The sequence below is a fragment of the Cebus imitator genome, unplaced genomic scaffold (assembly GCF_001604975.1).
Source record: "Cebus imitator isolate Cc_AM_T3 unplaced genomic scaffold, Cebus_imitator-1.0 Scaffold199, whole genome shotgun sequence".
NCBI classification, from domain to species: domain Eukaryota; kingdom Metazoa; phylum Chordata; class Mammalia; order Primates; family Cebidae; genus Cebus; species Cebus imitator.
This window is the reverse complement of record NW_016107514.1, coordinates 6007427-6025502: the sequence shown is the minus strand read 5'-3', so window position 1 is coordinate 6025502 and position 18076 is coordinate 6007427.

Sequence of the window (18076 nt, the reverse complement as noted above, 5' to 3'; positions counted from 1 at the left end):
GTACCCCAAAACCTAAAATGCAATAAAAAAAAAAGAAAAACAAAAAAAGAGCATAGACTAGCTAGACCATGTATTCAAATCATAACTGTGCTACTTATTAGCTAAGTAGACATTATTTAACCAATCTATGCATCAGTCTCCTTATCTGTAATATGGGGAGAATAATAGTCATAATACAAGAAGTTGTTATGAGGAAAAATGAGCTAATAAACATGAAGTAGTTTGAATAGTACTGTAACAAAGGGTCGGCCAACTATAGCCTGGACCCATTGCTGATTTTTGTCCAATCTATGAGCTAAGAATGTTTTTTATATTTTTAATCTTTTTTTTTAAAGCCAGAGAAAAATATTTTGTAACATGTAAAAATTACACACAATTAAAATTTCAGTGTTCATAGCAAAGTTTTGTTAGGATACACACATGCTCATTTGCCATTTATTGTTTATGACAGCTTTTGCGCTGCAATAACAGAGTTTGATATTTGCAACAGAAATAACAGATAATATGGTTTGGCCTTTTAGAGGAAAACTTTGCTGACTCATGCTGTAGAAGATACTACTGCCCGTGGTCTGCTCAGATTCCATTGCTTTACCAGTTCTGTGTATCTTTCACCGGGCTTTTGTGTATTTGTACTACAGATTATTTCACTGTGGTTCTCTTTAGAGGACTGCCCTTGAGCTATTAGAACTACTTTGACTGCAGACACAGCGGTACGGAAATGCCTGGGAATTTATATTTCCCTCATTCCAGTATGACCCTAAGCCAACAGTTAATGGTATGAGAGTATAGGTCCCTTGCCTCAAATTGGAATAAATTCTGAGGGATAATTTATACTTCATAGGTACTTTTATACTTCAGATACTTTTTATTGGAAAATGCCTTATTTTTCAGTCTTCTACTTATCATTCAGTGTAGCACAGTATCCTGCCATGCTGTGGACGTTACAGGTTAATTTTTTTTCCATTGCCAGTTTTTCCTTTAAACAAAAAACTTGTAAGGAGAAAAATACTAAATTTGATACAACATTTTAACAAGGGCTTTCATTGCTTAGAAACAAGAACAATACACTGTAATATCTCCTATTCTTACTACTGTTGCTCAGAATTTGCTAGTTAACAATTTAATGCTCATGGTTGAGTGATCTAGATGTGAGTTTTCTTTCTCCAGTTTGGACAGATAAGTTTTTGACTGTCCATTAAATACCAGGACCTATAATAAATACTGAGAATACAGTGAATGTAAGATGACCCAGACCTTAAAAATTTCATGCTTTTGTGTGGTACTTGCAATTTCATATGCCACTAGAGAAGGGAATGAATCTTCCACTATATTTCAAATTTTTGGAGTGCCAAGCACAGGGACATACTGAATAAATTCTTGTTAAATTTAATTGTATCTCATCATTTTCAAGAATGGAAATCTATTCATCCAAGAAGCTGAATTTCAGACATAATTTCTAGTAAAGAAATTATTGACTCATAGCTCAACGTGATATAATGTCACAAGAAATGGGCACCAGGCTGAAAACTTGAAGTTCTGACTCTTTCTTTCTACTCTATTAATAATTCCCTAGATGACCAGGTAATTCTTTTTAATCTCTGAACCTCAATTTCTTTAACTATAAAACTAAGAAACCAGACTAGATTATTCATAAGATTTGTTTCAGCTCTGAAATTCTGATTTGTTTGAACTCTTCAATTATTTAGCAATGCCTGACTTTTCATGAAATAATATACCTTACTTCAGGGCTCTATCCAATACTATTATGTGAGTTAAAACTACAGAATTTTTCAATATGATAAACATTATTGTTGAGACGTAACCAATATGTCCTATGATTTATTCCTTTTAGAGTCTCAGGCATAAAAATGTTTCCCCAATATGTCATTCTTAGTTTTCAGTCACTTGTTTTTAAAAAATGTTTGCAATTAGCTCTAAAAATGTTTACTAATAATTTTGCGTCTCAGATATATAGGTAGATCCAACTTCTAATTAATTTCATCATTTTCTGTCTGAGCAAATTGCCTTATTTTATCATTTTGAGTTAATTTTAAGATTTTTAAATTTCTAACACATTCAAACTTGTTCTCTTTTTATTAAACTACCTTTGCCTCCTTCTTAGGTCCCTCGTCCTTATTGTGAGTCCTAAGACTAGTAGAGATAGAAAGTGTCAGCAATGTGCAGAACAATATTTTCAAGCAGTTATCCCATTATAAAAGCATCAATTTGAACAATTACCTATGCATAAAAATACTTTAACACCAGCTAGGAAATTCAGCTGAGAGATTACAGCACCCAGGTAAAGCACAGAAATAAGGAAAGATGCATTTCGTATTACACACATTACCCCTTTTCCCAGCTTGGGCAGCACAGTACTAAGAGAAATATTCCCCATATAGGGAAAAGAGAGTAAAGTGAGAAGTCAGCTGAGAACTCGGCTTTTCCATAGATCCCAACACCAGTAAACACCAGCATAGTAAACCAGTACCAGGCTGGCCCCGTGGACTCACACTCCAAACCTACACTAGCACCAGGCCAACACCCATGGTCCCAGGATCATGGCCTTCCCAGTGCAAGGGCAGCCCAACCACAACTCCAGAATCTGGAATAGCCCCTTTAGACCCAGGCTCCAGACACACTCCATCACTAGGCTGGCCCTTGTGGATCTAAAATTCAGTTCATACCACAGACCCAAGCACCAGTTTTAGCAGTGCAGACTGAAGCTCCAGGCTTATACCTGCAGACCTAAGCTTCAGGCAAGCCTCTGAAGACCCAGGCTCCAGGCTGGTTCTTGTGGACTCAGGGGCTACGCCTGCCTTCCCACTGACCCAGGATTCAGGTCAGCCCATCTAAGGATACCAGCAGCAGGCCAATCAGTAGAACCCACTAGATGGCCCACATAAAATCTCTGGATAGGCTAACTACTGAAGCCAGTCAGTAAAGGCTCTAAGAAGTCTCTACTTCTTCAAATATACAGACATCAAGGCCACTAGCATCATAAATAATCAGAAAACAATGACACCACTAAAGGAACAAAATAAAGCACTAGTAACTTATCCTAAAGAAATCAAGATTTACCAACTTCTCAACAAGTAATTAAAAATAATAGTTTGAAAGTATCTCAGTAAGCCGTAAGAGAACCCAGATAGTCAATCAGACAGAATAAGGAAGATAATAATGAATAAAATGAGAAGTTCAACAAAGAGGTAGAAACTAGAGAAAAAGGGCTAAACCAAACTTCTGGAGCTGAAGAACACAATGATTGGGCTGAAAAATTCCATAGAGAGCTTTAAGCAGAAGAAAGAATCAGCAAACAAAAAGACAAGTCATTTGAAAGTAACAAGTCTGAAGAATAAAAAGAAAAAGCATTGTTGCAGTTCTTCACAGTAAAAATGACTATATGAAAAAGCAAAATTATCTCCTTTACAATGGTATAAAAATAATGAAATACTTACTTAAGAATATATTTAGCCAAGCAGTTGAATGATCTGCAAACTGAAAACTACAAGATATTAGTGAAAGAAATTTTTGAAGACACAAATACATGGAAAAATATCTCATGTTTATGGATTAGAATAATTAACACTGTAAATGGCAATTCTACCCAAAGTAATCTACAGAGTCTTGCAATCCCTATCAAAATTCCAATGATATTTTTTATAAAAATTTTTTTTTAAATCCTAAAATTCATATGGAACCACAAGAGAACTCAGATAGCCAAAGCAATCTTGAAAATAAAGAACAAAGCTGGATGACTTGCACTATCTGATTTCAAAATATACTACAAAGCTATACTAATCAAAACAAAATGGTTCAGGCATAAAGAGAAACACATACACCAATGGAACAGAATAGGAGAGCTCAGAATTAAATCCACATTTATGGTCAATTTATCTTCAACAAATATGCCAAAAACACACAATAAGGAAAGTCTCCTCAGTATACTGTGCTCAGAAAACTGAATATCCGTATTCAAAGGAACGAAATTGGATTCTTATACCATATACAAACATAAACTCAAAATGAATTTAAGACTTAACTGTAAAACAGCTAGAATGAAATACAGAAAAAAAGCTTATTTACATCAGGACAGGCAATAATTTTTTTGATATGACACCAAGGCACAATCAGCAAAAGCAAAATAGTAGACAAAAGGGAGAGCATCAAACTAAGAAGCTTCTGTATTACAAAATAAACAATTAATGGAGTGAAGACACAACCTAAGAAATGAGAGAAAATATTTGCAAGCCATACATCTGATAATGGATTAATAGCCAAAAATATAGAAACTCAAACAACTCAATAGCAAGATAACAAATAACTCTATTAAAAAGTGTGCAAAGGACCTGAATAGACTTTTCTCAGAGGAAGACATACAAATAGCCAACAGGTATATGAAAAAATGCTCAACATGCCTAACCATCCAGGACATGCAAATCAAAACGATAAAGATATCACCTCACAATGGTTAAAATGGTTAAGACAAAAGAGGCAAAAGATAGCAGGTATTGGTGTGGATGTGGAGAAAAGGCAATCTTTTATACTGTTGATGGAAATGTAAATTGCTATAGCCATTATGGAAAACAGTATGTATTTTCTCAAAATATTAAAAATAGAACTACTGTATGATTCAACAGTCTCACTTCTTGATATGTATCCAAAGAAAATGAAATCAGCATCCCCAAGCACCTCCATGTTCAATACAAAATTATTCATAAAAGCCAAGAAATGGAATCAACCTAAATGCCAGTCAGAAGAATGGACTACACACACACACACACACACACACACACACACACACACACGCATACATGTATATACACACATATATAATGAAATATTATTTAGTATAAGAAATAAAGGAAATATTATCATTTGCAATAAAACAGATGAAAGAAGGATGTTATATTTAGTGAAGTAAGCCAGGTACAGAAAGACAAACACCAAGTAATCTTGCTCATCTATAGAATCTGAAAAGCAGAACTTACAGAAGTACAGAGTAGAACAGCAGTTGCCAGGGGCTTGGGACTAGGAAAAATGAGGAGAAGTTAATCAAAAGATATAAAGTAAGAGTAATTTTCATTTTTTATGATGCAAATAATTTACTTTTTGGTGATTCAGACATAGTGGTAGTTATGTAGTTAAGTATTCAACCTTATTTTAGTTTTTATTTAATGACAATTACAGTTTTATGTGATTCTAAATATAAATTTATATTTAGGAATGTAATATTCATGTTCCCCTTCCAATCTCTGAATCCATGCTTCTTCCCAAAGCCTTTCTTCAATGTAAAGGAAGAGGATTTTCTCACCACCACTACTGATCTCTGTATCATTTAACCACAGTTTTAACATTTATTGGACCCTAAATATTTAGCCTGATGCCAAACTTCAGGAATATAAAGAAAGAAGAAGAGATGTTTTATTTTATTTTAAAAGGTGTTAAATTACATTTTAAAGAATGAGCGAAGTTATAAGAGAGATGTAGGCTTGAAGATCAGAAAACACAACATTCAAGAATCTGTTAAGTACTCTAGGATGACTAGAGCCCTCATCCTCCATAAAATACACTAAGACTAATCAAATATCAGTGGAATGTGCATGATTTATTTATATAATTATTATTACTTTCTTTTCCTATGCTGGTCCTAATATAGGGCAATATACTTTCTGATAAAGAAAATAAAATATATTTTTTCTTTTTAAAACATTTTCACCATTACTTGTTTCCTTTTTTTTTTTTCTTTGCAGTTTTTATCACCCAAACCCATCATTCAGTTTTCCTATCTTTCTGGACCGTATTTCAGCTGTCACTATGTAAGTAGGAGCCAATTGCAAACCATGCCCAAGGTCAATTCTGCACTAAAATTCTAGCATTTAGCATTTATGGATTTAGAAGACTAAATGCTGAGATAAAGAGATGAAAAATTAGCTTCACACTCAGATCTCACAATCAGCACCATGTGGTCTGAAGTCCTGGGTATACAACTTATTTAAGATCTTTTAAAGAAATGTGTAAATTTAAAGAAAATAAGAATAATTGTACACTCTTTGTAAAGAAAAAAGGAAAGAGCACATCTGATAATTTTAAAAACTGAGGGAAAAAAATTTATATATATATATATAAGCAGAAAGAGTGCCTGGTTTGTCCCCTAACCCCAAAAGGTCTTTAATGAGCCAAAAATATACATAAATATAAATAATAATTTCTCTATAGATACCCACATCCTTATTGGCATTACGAATATATTTGCCTATACACACATACATGCATGCTTGCATCCCTAGATCCTTGCTCTCTCTTGAATGATCGAAGCCTATAAGATGAAATTAGGTTCAAGGGTCAGACTTATTTTAGATAGGTGACCATAGACATTCAACTTAAACAGATTCTACACAATTATCTCTCATCAAAGTTTGCAGAAGAGGGACACTGATGGGAGAAGGGCAGGGAAGTGCTGGGAGAAGAAGGGCAGGATCCTCAGCAAGGGCTCCACCCTTGAGCCTGTACCCAGGGCCCTAAGTGAGGACAGGCACTTCTGTTTTTGTGCCCAAATGTTGCATTTTCCAAGATCATTCTAGCCTACCATCCTATGCCTATAAAAACCCCAAGACTCCAGCGGCCACGCACACAAGTGGCTGGACATCAAGAGGAACACACCCGCAGAAGAGCACACAGGCAGTTGGATGTCGAAAGAGAGGAGCAGAGGAGCAGAAGAACACACCAACAGACAACAGCAGACACCAGCAGGCCATCATCCAGTGGAACAATGTGGATACTGAGGAGAATTTGGCCAGGGTGATTGGAGGAGAGCCCAGCCACTGAGTGGCTGAACTCTAGGGGAAAATGACCTTCCCACTCCATCCCCCTTCTTGTTCCCCATCCATCTGCTGAGAGCTACTTCCACCATTCAGCAAAATCTTGCACTCATTCTCCAAGCCCACATGTGATCTGATTTTTTTCCAGCACACCAAGGCAAGAACTCTGGGATACAGAAAACCCTCTGTTCTTGTGATAAGGCAGAGAGTCTAATTGAGCTGATTAATACAAGCTGCCTACAGATGGCAAAACTAAAACAGCAGTGTAACACACACCCAGTGGGGCTTTAGGAGCTGCAAACATTTACACCTAGACACTGCCACGAGGTCAAAGCCCCACAACCTGCCCATCTGCATGCTCCCCCTAGAAGTTTGAGCTGTGTGACATCAAAGAAGTGAGCCACACCCCCATCATACACCCTACAAGAGGGATAAGGGAACTTTTCCCACTTCAGTACTATTCACCTTTCCCATCCCTTCCCATTGCATATTCCCAATACAACTATGGCTGCATTCCCTCTTTTCATATTTGTGATATAATTAATCATCCAAATCAGATACCAACTATAGGCAAAGTAACTATAGCTAATAGGATCTAGACTTTAGTGAAATATTTTCTGGTCTTATTCTTTCTCCTTTTCCTCAATTCTAAACATGCTATTTTTTTTTAACTAACAGGCTTTTTAGCTTTTCATTGGCATCCCTTTGGTTGATTGAAGTATATACTGTAAAGATAGGTACTTACAAGCCAACCCATTCCCTTACTTGTGACAAAGATTTTCTCCTTGTTCAAGCCTGGTCAGGATCCTCTGAACACTCTCCTAGGCCAGACCTCAATATTGGGCTACAAAAACTACAGCCTCTCAGCACAAATGATTTTGTTACTCTCCTGCCTCAACACTATGTGGCTTAAACAAATACTACCGTAGTTTCTGGGGTGACCCTACCCCCTATCCCACCTTTAAAGTGTCTGCCTCAGAATGTTCAGTGCTTCCAGGAGAATTTATTTATGGCGCCAAAACCTGGTAATAGGTCTCTGAATCCTCTCTTAGAGCAGTTACTTTTGAAAGCTTGAAGTTGTAAATATAATACTTTCTTTTCTCTTTTGAGACTTATGTTTCCCATCATCTAGAACATTCTTCTCAAGAACCTGAGATCTGTCTCTTTGAAATGCAAACTTCAGGGAAATAACTCTGACTCTCTCTCCCAGGCTAATGGGCATCTTGCTTCAACATGTACCATTGCCTTCTGTCATAAAGATATAAGAAATTCACATCTCCTCCTGAAAAGCACCAATTTAAATACACAATTTCTGCTCAAATCTCCACGTTTTCCTCTTCCTCACTTCCTCATTCTCCCTTTAAAATGTCCAGGACCTCTGTACAAACCAAAGCTGAGTTAACAACTTCTTCCCCATTACAATGTGAAGGATAGAAGACAATACCACTTCAAAATATGCCACTTTACCATGAGGATTATTTTGAACTGAAGACAACTGAGAAAAAGCAGATACAAGAAAAGTTTTCTGCCTTCTTCCTATTTGCCTAAAGACAAACTATAAATTCGTAAAGATAAAGATGTCTCCTCTTTTTTCTGTAACAGGAAGAACAGAAGTAAATCACCAAAGACAATTCTAGACCCTTGTCAGCTGGAAGTCAACAGAGGACATTCCATAACAAACTTTACTAACAAGCCCTTATCTTCCATTAGTTTCCCCCATATATTTACTTTCCCATGATTTGCCACTGTAGAAGCTCAGTGCTTTTTTGTTTTGTTTTGTTTTCTCATGTCCCTAAATGTGTATTGTTCTTTTGTTTGGGATCTTACAGAAGCCCAAATTCTAACTACCTGTCTTAATCTATTAGTACTGCTATAGTGAAATACCACAGACTGGCTAATCTATAAAGAAAAGAAATTTCTTTTCTCACAGTTCTAGAGGTTAGAAAGTCCAAGATGTTCTTTGCTCCAAGATAATAAGTTGAATGCTATATTCTCTGAAGGGGTGAATGTCACGTCCCCACATGCAGAAGGGCCAAAGAGCAAAAACGGTAAATCTAGTTCTCTTCATCTCCTTTATAAGGCTATGCTCATTCATAAAGGTGGAATCTTCATGACCTAATTACCCTCTAAAGGCCTCACTTGTTAATATAGTTGCCTTGGAGATTAAGTTTCCATATTAATTTTGGAGGGAACAGAAGGGTTCAAACCATAGCACCACCTCTTGCAATCACTCACGTCTGAGTATTTCCATGCATATGCACTATGCATTTGTTGATAAATCTCTGTTTATTTTTTATTTGTCTTTGTCAGTCTAATTCTCAAAGCTACATCCAATGAACCTAAGAGAAGTAGAGGGAAAACAGTATATTTTCTTCTTTACCAAAGGTTATTGACGAAAAAAGTCTGTCTTTACCACTTTAAGTTTATCTTTAACACTTGCCAGCATGATGTTTTGCAAACTGAAAACAAAGGAAAAATGCCTCTTCTTGTACCAGTAGCAACAACCAAGGCCAGGGACCAAAAGATTTCATAAAAGGGTCTGGAAAAGCTCAGAGGGGCCAAAGACTGGTTTCTCTATGTATTAAAAGTATAATGCATCAAAAACAGCAACTAGTTACAAAAACCTGTAATAGATACACTAAAAATTTTTTTAAAAGTAGTGAATTATAAGGTTGGCAGATAAACACTAAAATGATTGGATCATTAACTCATGATGACAAGATTTCAGATTATCTTTTTATCACTTTGTGCTTTTCTATATTTTAACTTATCAAGCATAAACAATTATGCTATTAATCAGAAATATTACAATGTCAGAAGACAGTCTCAAAAACTACATCAAAAATGGCAGTGATGAGTAGCAGGGAAAAAGAGAGACATCAACAAAATGACAGAGTAGAAGCAATATGGCTTTCTCAGTTATTCTCCCCCCAAAAAACAAAACCAACTATGCAGTGCCAAGGTTATCACCAGAAATACCTCAGAACTCAAATTAAGTCTTTGACATTCACTGCAATCACAGAGAATTGAAAATCTGCCGCCAGATGAGAAAACAAATAGACCTCTCTAACTGCAATGCTCCTTCCTGAACCACATAGAAGAGTCAACCCAGACTCTTGTTTCTCCCCTGGAAGAATAAAATCAAGGCAGAAAGCCAAGTTCCCATAATCTTGAGGTTTTCGTTTTTGTGTTTTTCATGATAACCATTACTGCCACAACCTATGGAAAGCATTGTGAATGGCCCTGTAGGGCAAAAATTCCTCAGGGCAGCTAGAGAAAAAAAGAGTGTGGATGGGGCTACTAACATTCATCTCATAAAATTTGGTGGCTATTCCTTGACTTGGCCAAAGGAGAAGTGGCTATTCTCTGACTTGGCAAAATCAGAGAGGCTGTTTAGCAGCATAATACTGTAGGATACATGCTCCATGGGTCCTCTGGCCTCAACCTCTAGCCAGCCTTCCCAAATAGCCAGGGGTACTCTTTGGGATCCCCCAATATTCAGGAAGGGCAGACCAACTTTTGCAAGAGCCATAGCAAACCTAGGCTTAGGGTGCCATCTACTGCCATAAAAGAGGCATCAATCTTGAGCAAAGGGAGCTCAGCCAACACGATACCTATATACAGACATGCACTAGAAACAACTAAATCAAGCCAAACAGTAAAGACTGAGGTAAATAATTAATCCTTCAGTGCAATGATATAAACAGAGGTTTATAAGAAACAAGAGCAAATGAGAAACCATGACCTCCCTAAAAGCATAAAAGAAGGAGACAGTGACTGATCCCAATGAGATGACAATGAATGGTGAGCTCTCAGATCAAGAATTCAAAATAGCAGGATTGAGGAAATTCAGTGAACCCCAAGATAACACAGAAAAGCAATTCAGAAATTTATCAAAGAAATTTAATAAAGAGGTTGAAATAATTTTTAAAATGAAACATATATACTGGAGGTAAGAAATACAATTTAAACTGGAAAATGTATTGAAGGATCTCGATATTAGAATTGATGAAGCAAAAGAGTTAGTGAGCACAAAGACAGGCTATTTGAAAATACAGTCAGAGGAAAAAGGAATGAAAAATGCTTACAAGAGCTAGGCAATAGCCTCAAAAGAGCAAATCCACGAGTGACTGGCCTTTGAGAGGGAGCTGAAAAATTGTAAAGAGTTAGAAGCTTATCCAAACAAATAATAAAATAAAATGTTCCAGTCCCACAGAAAGATATAAATATCCAGATATAGGAAAATCAAACGTCACCAAAGAGATTCAACCCAAATAAGTATACTCCAAGACATACAACGATTAAACTCTGAAAGGTTAAAAACAAAGAGAAGATTCTAAAGAAAAAGTAAGCAAACAATCTTTTTAGGAGGTCTGATTCATGTGGCAATAGACTTCTCAGTAGAAACCTTACAGGCCAGGAGAAAGTGGGATGACATATTCAAAGCATGAAAGGAATAAAACTGTCAACGAAGAATACTGTATTTAGCAAAAATATCCTTCACATGTAAAGGAGAGATAAAGACTTTCAGAAAAACTAAGCAAAAAGAATTAATGTCTTACATTTCCTGTCTTACAAGAAAGGTTAAGGAAAAATTTCCAATTAAAAAGAAAAGAATGCTAATGCTCAACAAGAAAAATCTGAAGGTATAACACTCACTGGTAAAAATAAGTATACAGACACATTAAGTATAATTTAATACTGTAATTGTGGTGTGTAAACTACCGATATCTTTAGTATTAACATAAAAAGACAAATCTATCAGAAATAATGACTACAACAATTTGTTAAGAGAAAAGCCATATTAAAATGCATAAATTGAGACAACAAAAAGTCAAAGTGTTGTGGAAATTGAGGTAAAATATGTAGTTTTATAGTTTATTATTTGTTTCTGTATTTTTCTTTGAAATCAAACTCAAGTCTTTATACTTCCTATAAGATAATTTTGTAATCCTCCTGGTAACCACAAAGCAAAAACTTGAATTGAAACACTAAAAATTTTTTAAAAAGTAGTGTATTAAAATATATTACCAGAGAAAATCACTTAACCCACAAAAGAAGACAGCAGGAAAAGAAAGATAGGAATAACAGAACAGCTGGAAAACAAGTAACATAATGGCACTAGTAAGTACTAACCTACCAATAATAAAATTAAATGCAAATTGACTAAATTTTTCATTTAAAGACACAGAGTAGTTAATACATTTTAGAAAACAGGACCTGACAATATGCTGCCCACAAAAAGCTCACTTCATGTATACCAAAACACATAACTAAATGTAAGGGGATGGAAAATGATATTCCATATAAATGAGAACTGAAAAAGAGAAGAAGCAGCTATACATATATCAGATGAAATATACCTTACATCAAAAACTATTCAAAAAACAGAGAGAAGGTCATTATATAATGACAAAAGAGTTAATTCATAATAAAAATATAACAATTGTAAATATATATGCACCCAACACTGGAGCATCCAAATATAAAAATCAAACATTAATAGATTTAAAGGGAGAGATACACTACGATACAATAATAGTAGGGAACTTCAACACCCCACTTTTGTCAATGGATATAGCATCCAGACCAAAAAAAAAAAAAGAAATCAACAAAGAAACATTTAAGTTACAACTACACTCTAAACCAAAAGGACCTAACATTTACAGAATTTATACTCTTCTCATTAGCACATGAAACATTTGGCAGAATGGACCATATCAACATATGGCCACAAAACATGCTTCAATAAATTCAAAAAAATTGTAATCATATCAAGTAACTTTTCTGAACACAATTGAGTAAAACTAGAATTCAATAACAAGAAAAACTTTGGAAATCTTACAAATACATAGAAATTAAACATGTTCCTGAATTACCAATGAGTCAAAGAAGACATGAAGAAGGAAATTTTAAGTTTTTGAAATAAATGAAAATTGAAACACAACATACCAGAAACTACAAGATACAGCAAATGCAGTACCAGAGAAAAGTTTATAGCAATAAACATCTGCACTTAAAAAGTAGAAAGAGTTTAAATAAACAACCTAATAATGCACCTCAAGGTACTGGAAAATCCAGAACAAATCAAACTAAAAATTAGCAGGAGAAAATAAATAATAAAGAACAGAGAATAAATAAATTAAATTGAGACTACAAAATGATACAAAAGAAAAATTTTTTAAAGTTGGTTTTTTGCAAAGATAAACAAAATCAAAAAACTTTACCTAGACAAAGGGAAAAAAAGGTCCAAATGAATAAAATCAGAAATAAAAAAGAGACATTACAACTGATAGCACAGACATAAAAAATGATCATTAGAGACTAGTATTAGCAACCATATGCAAGGAAATTGGGAAACCTAGAAGAAATAAACTTCTGGACACATACAACTTCACATGATTGAACCATGAATAAATAAAAAATCTGAACATACTAATAGCAAGTAATAAGATCAGAGCTGTAATAAAAAGTATCTCAGCAAAGAAAAGTCCAGGACCTGATGAATGAGGAAATATTGAAAGTATTTTCTCTAAAGTCTGGAACAAGACAAGAATCTCTATTTTCACCACTTTTCTTCAATGTAGTACTGTAGGTGCTAGCCAGAGCAATTAGGCAAGATTATAAAAATAAAGGGCATCCAAACTGGAAAGAAAGACATTAATTTGTCCTTCTTTACAGAAACATAATCTTATATTTAGAAAAACCTAAAGATTTAGCCAAAAAACTGTTAGATCAGATGGAAAAATTCAGTAAATTTGCAAGATATAAAATAAAAATAAGTAGCATTTATATGTGTTAACAATGAAAAATCAAAAAATATCAAGAAAGCAATCTCATTAAAATTAGCTACAAAGAAATGTAGTAATAAATTTAATCAGAAGGTAAAAGATCTCTATAATGAAACTACAAAATATAATGAAAGAAATTAAAGGACACAAATAAATGGAAATCCCTTCTATGTTCATGGATTGGAATAATTAATATTGTTAAAAGGTCCATATTACCCCAGGTGGTCTAGAGAATAAATGCAATCCCTATCAAAATACCAATGATATTGTTCACAGAAATAAGAAAAACAATTCTAAAATTTGTGGGAAAACACAAAAGACCCCAAATAGTCAAAGCAATTATGAGTGTTCAAACAGAATAAAACTGAAGGCATAACACTGCCTAACTTCAAAATATACTGTAAAGCTATAGTAATCAAATCAACACAGTAATGACATACATAAAAGCAGACACAGAGATCAGTGGAAAAGAGAACCCATAAATAAATTTATTTATTAATACATCCAGCTCATTTTAGACAAAGGACCAAGAATGTAGACTGGGGAAAGAACAGTCTCTTCAATAAATGGTGCTGGGAAATCTATATTCATACGTAGATGAATAAAACTCGATCCCTAGCTCTCTCATCATATATAAAAATCACAACAAAATTGATGAAAGACTTAAATGTAAGACTGAATCTCTGAAACTCCTAGAAGAAAACATTGAATATATGCTTCAGGATGTGGTCTGGGAACAGATTTTTTTTTTATTAAGACCTCAAGAACTAAAACAGATTTACAAGAAAATAACAAGCCCATTCAAAAGTGGGCAAAGGATATGAACAGACACTTTACAAAAGAAGACATACGTGAGACCAACAAACATATGAAAAAATGCTCATCATCACTGGTCATCAGAGAAATGCAAATCAAAACTACACTGAGATACCATCTCACGCCAGTTAGAATGGCGATCATTAAAAAATCTGGAGACAACAGATGCTGGAGAGGATGTGGAGAAATAGGAACACTTTTACACTGTGGGTGGGAGTGTAAATTAGTTCAACCATTGTGGAAGACAGTGTGGCGATTCCTCAAGGACATAGAAATAGAAATTCCATTTGACCCAGCAATCCCATTACTGGGTATATATCCAAAGGATTACAAATCGTTCTACTATAAGGACACGTGCACACGAATGTTCATTGCAGCACTGTTTACAATAGCAAAGACCTGGAACCAACCCAAATGCCCATCGACGATAGACTGGATAGGGAAAATGTGGCACATATACACCATGGAATATTATGCAGCCATCAAAAACAATGAGTTAGGGACCTTTGTAGGGACATGGATGAACCTGGAAACCATCATTCTCAGCAAACTGACAGAAGAGCAGAAGATCAAACACCGCATGTTCTCACTCATAGGTGGGTGTTGAACAATGAGAACACATGGACACAGGGAGGGGAGCACTACACACTGGGGTCAGTTGGGGGGAAATAGGGGAGGGGGGGGGGGGGGTGGGAAGCTGGGGAGAGATAGCAAGGGGAGAGAGGCCAGATGTAGGTGATGGGGAGGAAGGCAGCAAATCACACTGCCATGTGTGTTCCTATGCAACAATTTTGTATGTTCTTCACATGTACCCCAAAACCTAAAATGCAATAAAATAAATAAATAGGAAAAAAAAAAAGACCTCAAAACCACAGACAACCAAACCAAAAACAGACAAATTTGATTATTTCAAGCTAAAAATCTCCATACAGCAAAGGAAACAATTAACATAGTGAAAAGACAACCTATAGAGTGGGAGAAAATATTTGCAAACTGTTCATCTGACAAGTTCAATAAATAGAATATATAAGGAACTCAAACTACCAACAACAAAAAAGACAATCCAATTAAAAATGGGCAAATGAGCTGAACAGACATTTCTCAAACGAACACCTACAAACAGCCAACAAGTATATGAAAAAATACTCGACATTACCAACTATTAGGGAAATGGAAATAAAAACCATAATGAGATCATCTTACCCAGGTTAAAATGGCTATTATCAAATAGACAAAAAAATAACAAATGTTGGTAAGAATGGGAAGAAAAGGGAACTCTCACACACTGTTGGTGGGAATTAGTACAATCCCTATGGAAAAAAATATGAAGATTCCTCAAAAAGCTAATAATAGAAAATGCCATAAGATCCAACAATCCTAATGCCAGCTATACATACAAAGGAAAGAAAATCAGTATGTCCAAAGAATATCCCATGTTTATTGCAGCACTATTCACAATAGTCAAAATATGGAATCAACTTGTGTCCACCAACAGAAGAATGAATGAAGAAAATGTGGTATATATACACTATGCAATACTATTCAGCTATAAGTAAATAATGAAATTCTGTCATTTGCAGCAACATAAATGAGCCTGGGGGGCGTTATGTGAAGTGAAATAAGCGAGGCACAGAAAGAGAATATTGCATGTTTTTACTCGTCTGTGGGAACCAAAAATGCTGATATCATGGAGGTAGTGAGTAGAATGGTGGTTGCCAAAGGTTTGGAAGGGGAAGGGGCAGAGGAAGGAAAAAGCAGGGATGAAGAAAGACTGGCTAATGGGTATAGAAATAGTCATATGAAAGGAATAAGTTCTAGTGTTTTATAACCCAGTAAGATGACTGTAGTTAACAAGAATGTATAGTATATTTCAAAATAGCTACAAGAGAAGATTTTGAGTGTTCCCAACACTAGGAAATGATAAATATTTGAGATGATGGATATGCCAGTTATCCTAATTTGATCATTATACATTATATACATGGATCAAAATATCTCAAGTGCCCCATAAATATGTATAATTATTATGTATCAATAAAAAACAATGAAAAAGGAAAAGAAAAAAGAGAAGGAAGGAAGGAAGGAAGGAAGGAAGGAAGGAAGGAAGGAAGGAAGGAAGGAAGGAAGGAAGGAAAAAAGGAAGGAACAAAAAAGGAACTTTTCACTGAAGTCAACCAAACCCACATTCAAATTTTAGTTTTGCCTATTGCATGATCTTAGGCAGGTAATTTAGCATCTTTAAATTTCAGTTTACTTAAACACTGAAAAGATAATTCTTAACTCATAGGGCTATAAAGAAGGTGAAATAAAACATATTTATATAAATTTAAAAGAATATTCATTGTTATTATCAAGATGAAACTTTGCCTTCCCAAAGTTTAAAGCCTGTCCTGAATCTACTCTGGTACTGCTATATTATCGTTTAAATCATGGAGACACTGCAGTTTGTACTCCTACGCTCATTTCATAGATACTTAAAGACCTAACAAAGAATAAGAAAAACTTCATATACATTCATGTAGTATACTTTTCACATGTAATGTATGGCATCTAGCAGCAACTGCAATAATGATGATAATGAATGATTCCTGTAATCTTAGTCTCTGTCAGGTTCAGAGTTAATCACTTTATATGCATTATTTTACATTATCTTCACAGTGACCCAAGGAGGTAGATAGTATTATCACACACTAGTAACTTGCTCAACACCATTGAACTAAAGACTGGTAGCCCTGGGTCTCTAACCCAATCTTTGAATCTTCAAAGGTTCAGCAATGTTTGAAGTTGTTTATACAACTTCAAAGAGCAGCCTCCTGACCATTTTGGCATCTGCAGAATGAAATAAGGACAATTCTGTCTAAGGTATGTTTCCAATTTCTTTTTCTTTTCAAAATCTTGTTCTTACATATAAATTGCAGTCTACCCTTCATATTTCAGTTCTGCATCTGTGTATTCCATTGACCACAGACAGAAATATTTGGAAAAATATAAAAACAAAAAATAATAATACAATAATTAAAAATAATGCAGATAAAAAATACAATGCAACAACTATTCACCTAGCACATTTACAGTATTATAAATACTCTAGAGATGATTTAAAGTATACAAGAGGATGTGCATGGCTTATATGCAAATACACTATTTTATATAAAGGACTTGAGCATCACAGAGGATTTTTGTATCTGCAGGGATCCTAGAACCAATTACCCACAGATTCTGAGAGGCAACTATATATTGAACTCTACATTGTATGTCATCCTTTCCCTGAGGCATGACAGAAATAACAAAAGTCCGAACTCTTCAAATAACTCTGGTCATGGGAGTTGAAGAAACCACCAAATCTGTGACCAAATTACAATTCTGATGCATGTTACAATACCTGCTTCACAAATGCCACAGGCAGAAAAAATACTGTCTGTCACAGCATTGTGATTCCATTTTTCACAGATTCTGAAATGCAATCACACCAGACTGGACTAAATCTGTTAGAAGATAAATCACCAATCCTGAGAACTTTTTAATCATGTAACTCTGGTGAATCAGAGTGAAAGCAATTCTGCATTGTCTACATACAACTATATTTGCATGCCATCAATACAGGATGATCCTATTGCTTGAAGGTAATGCCTTTGCTTTCATTTTATAAAA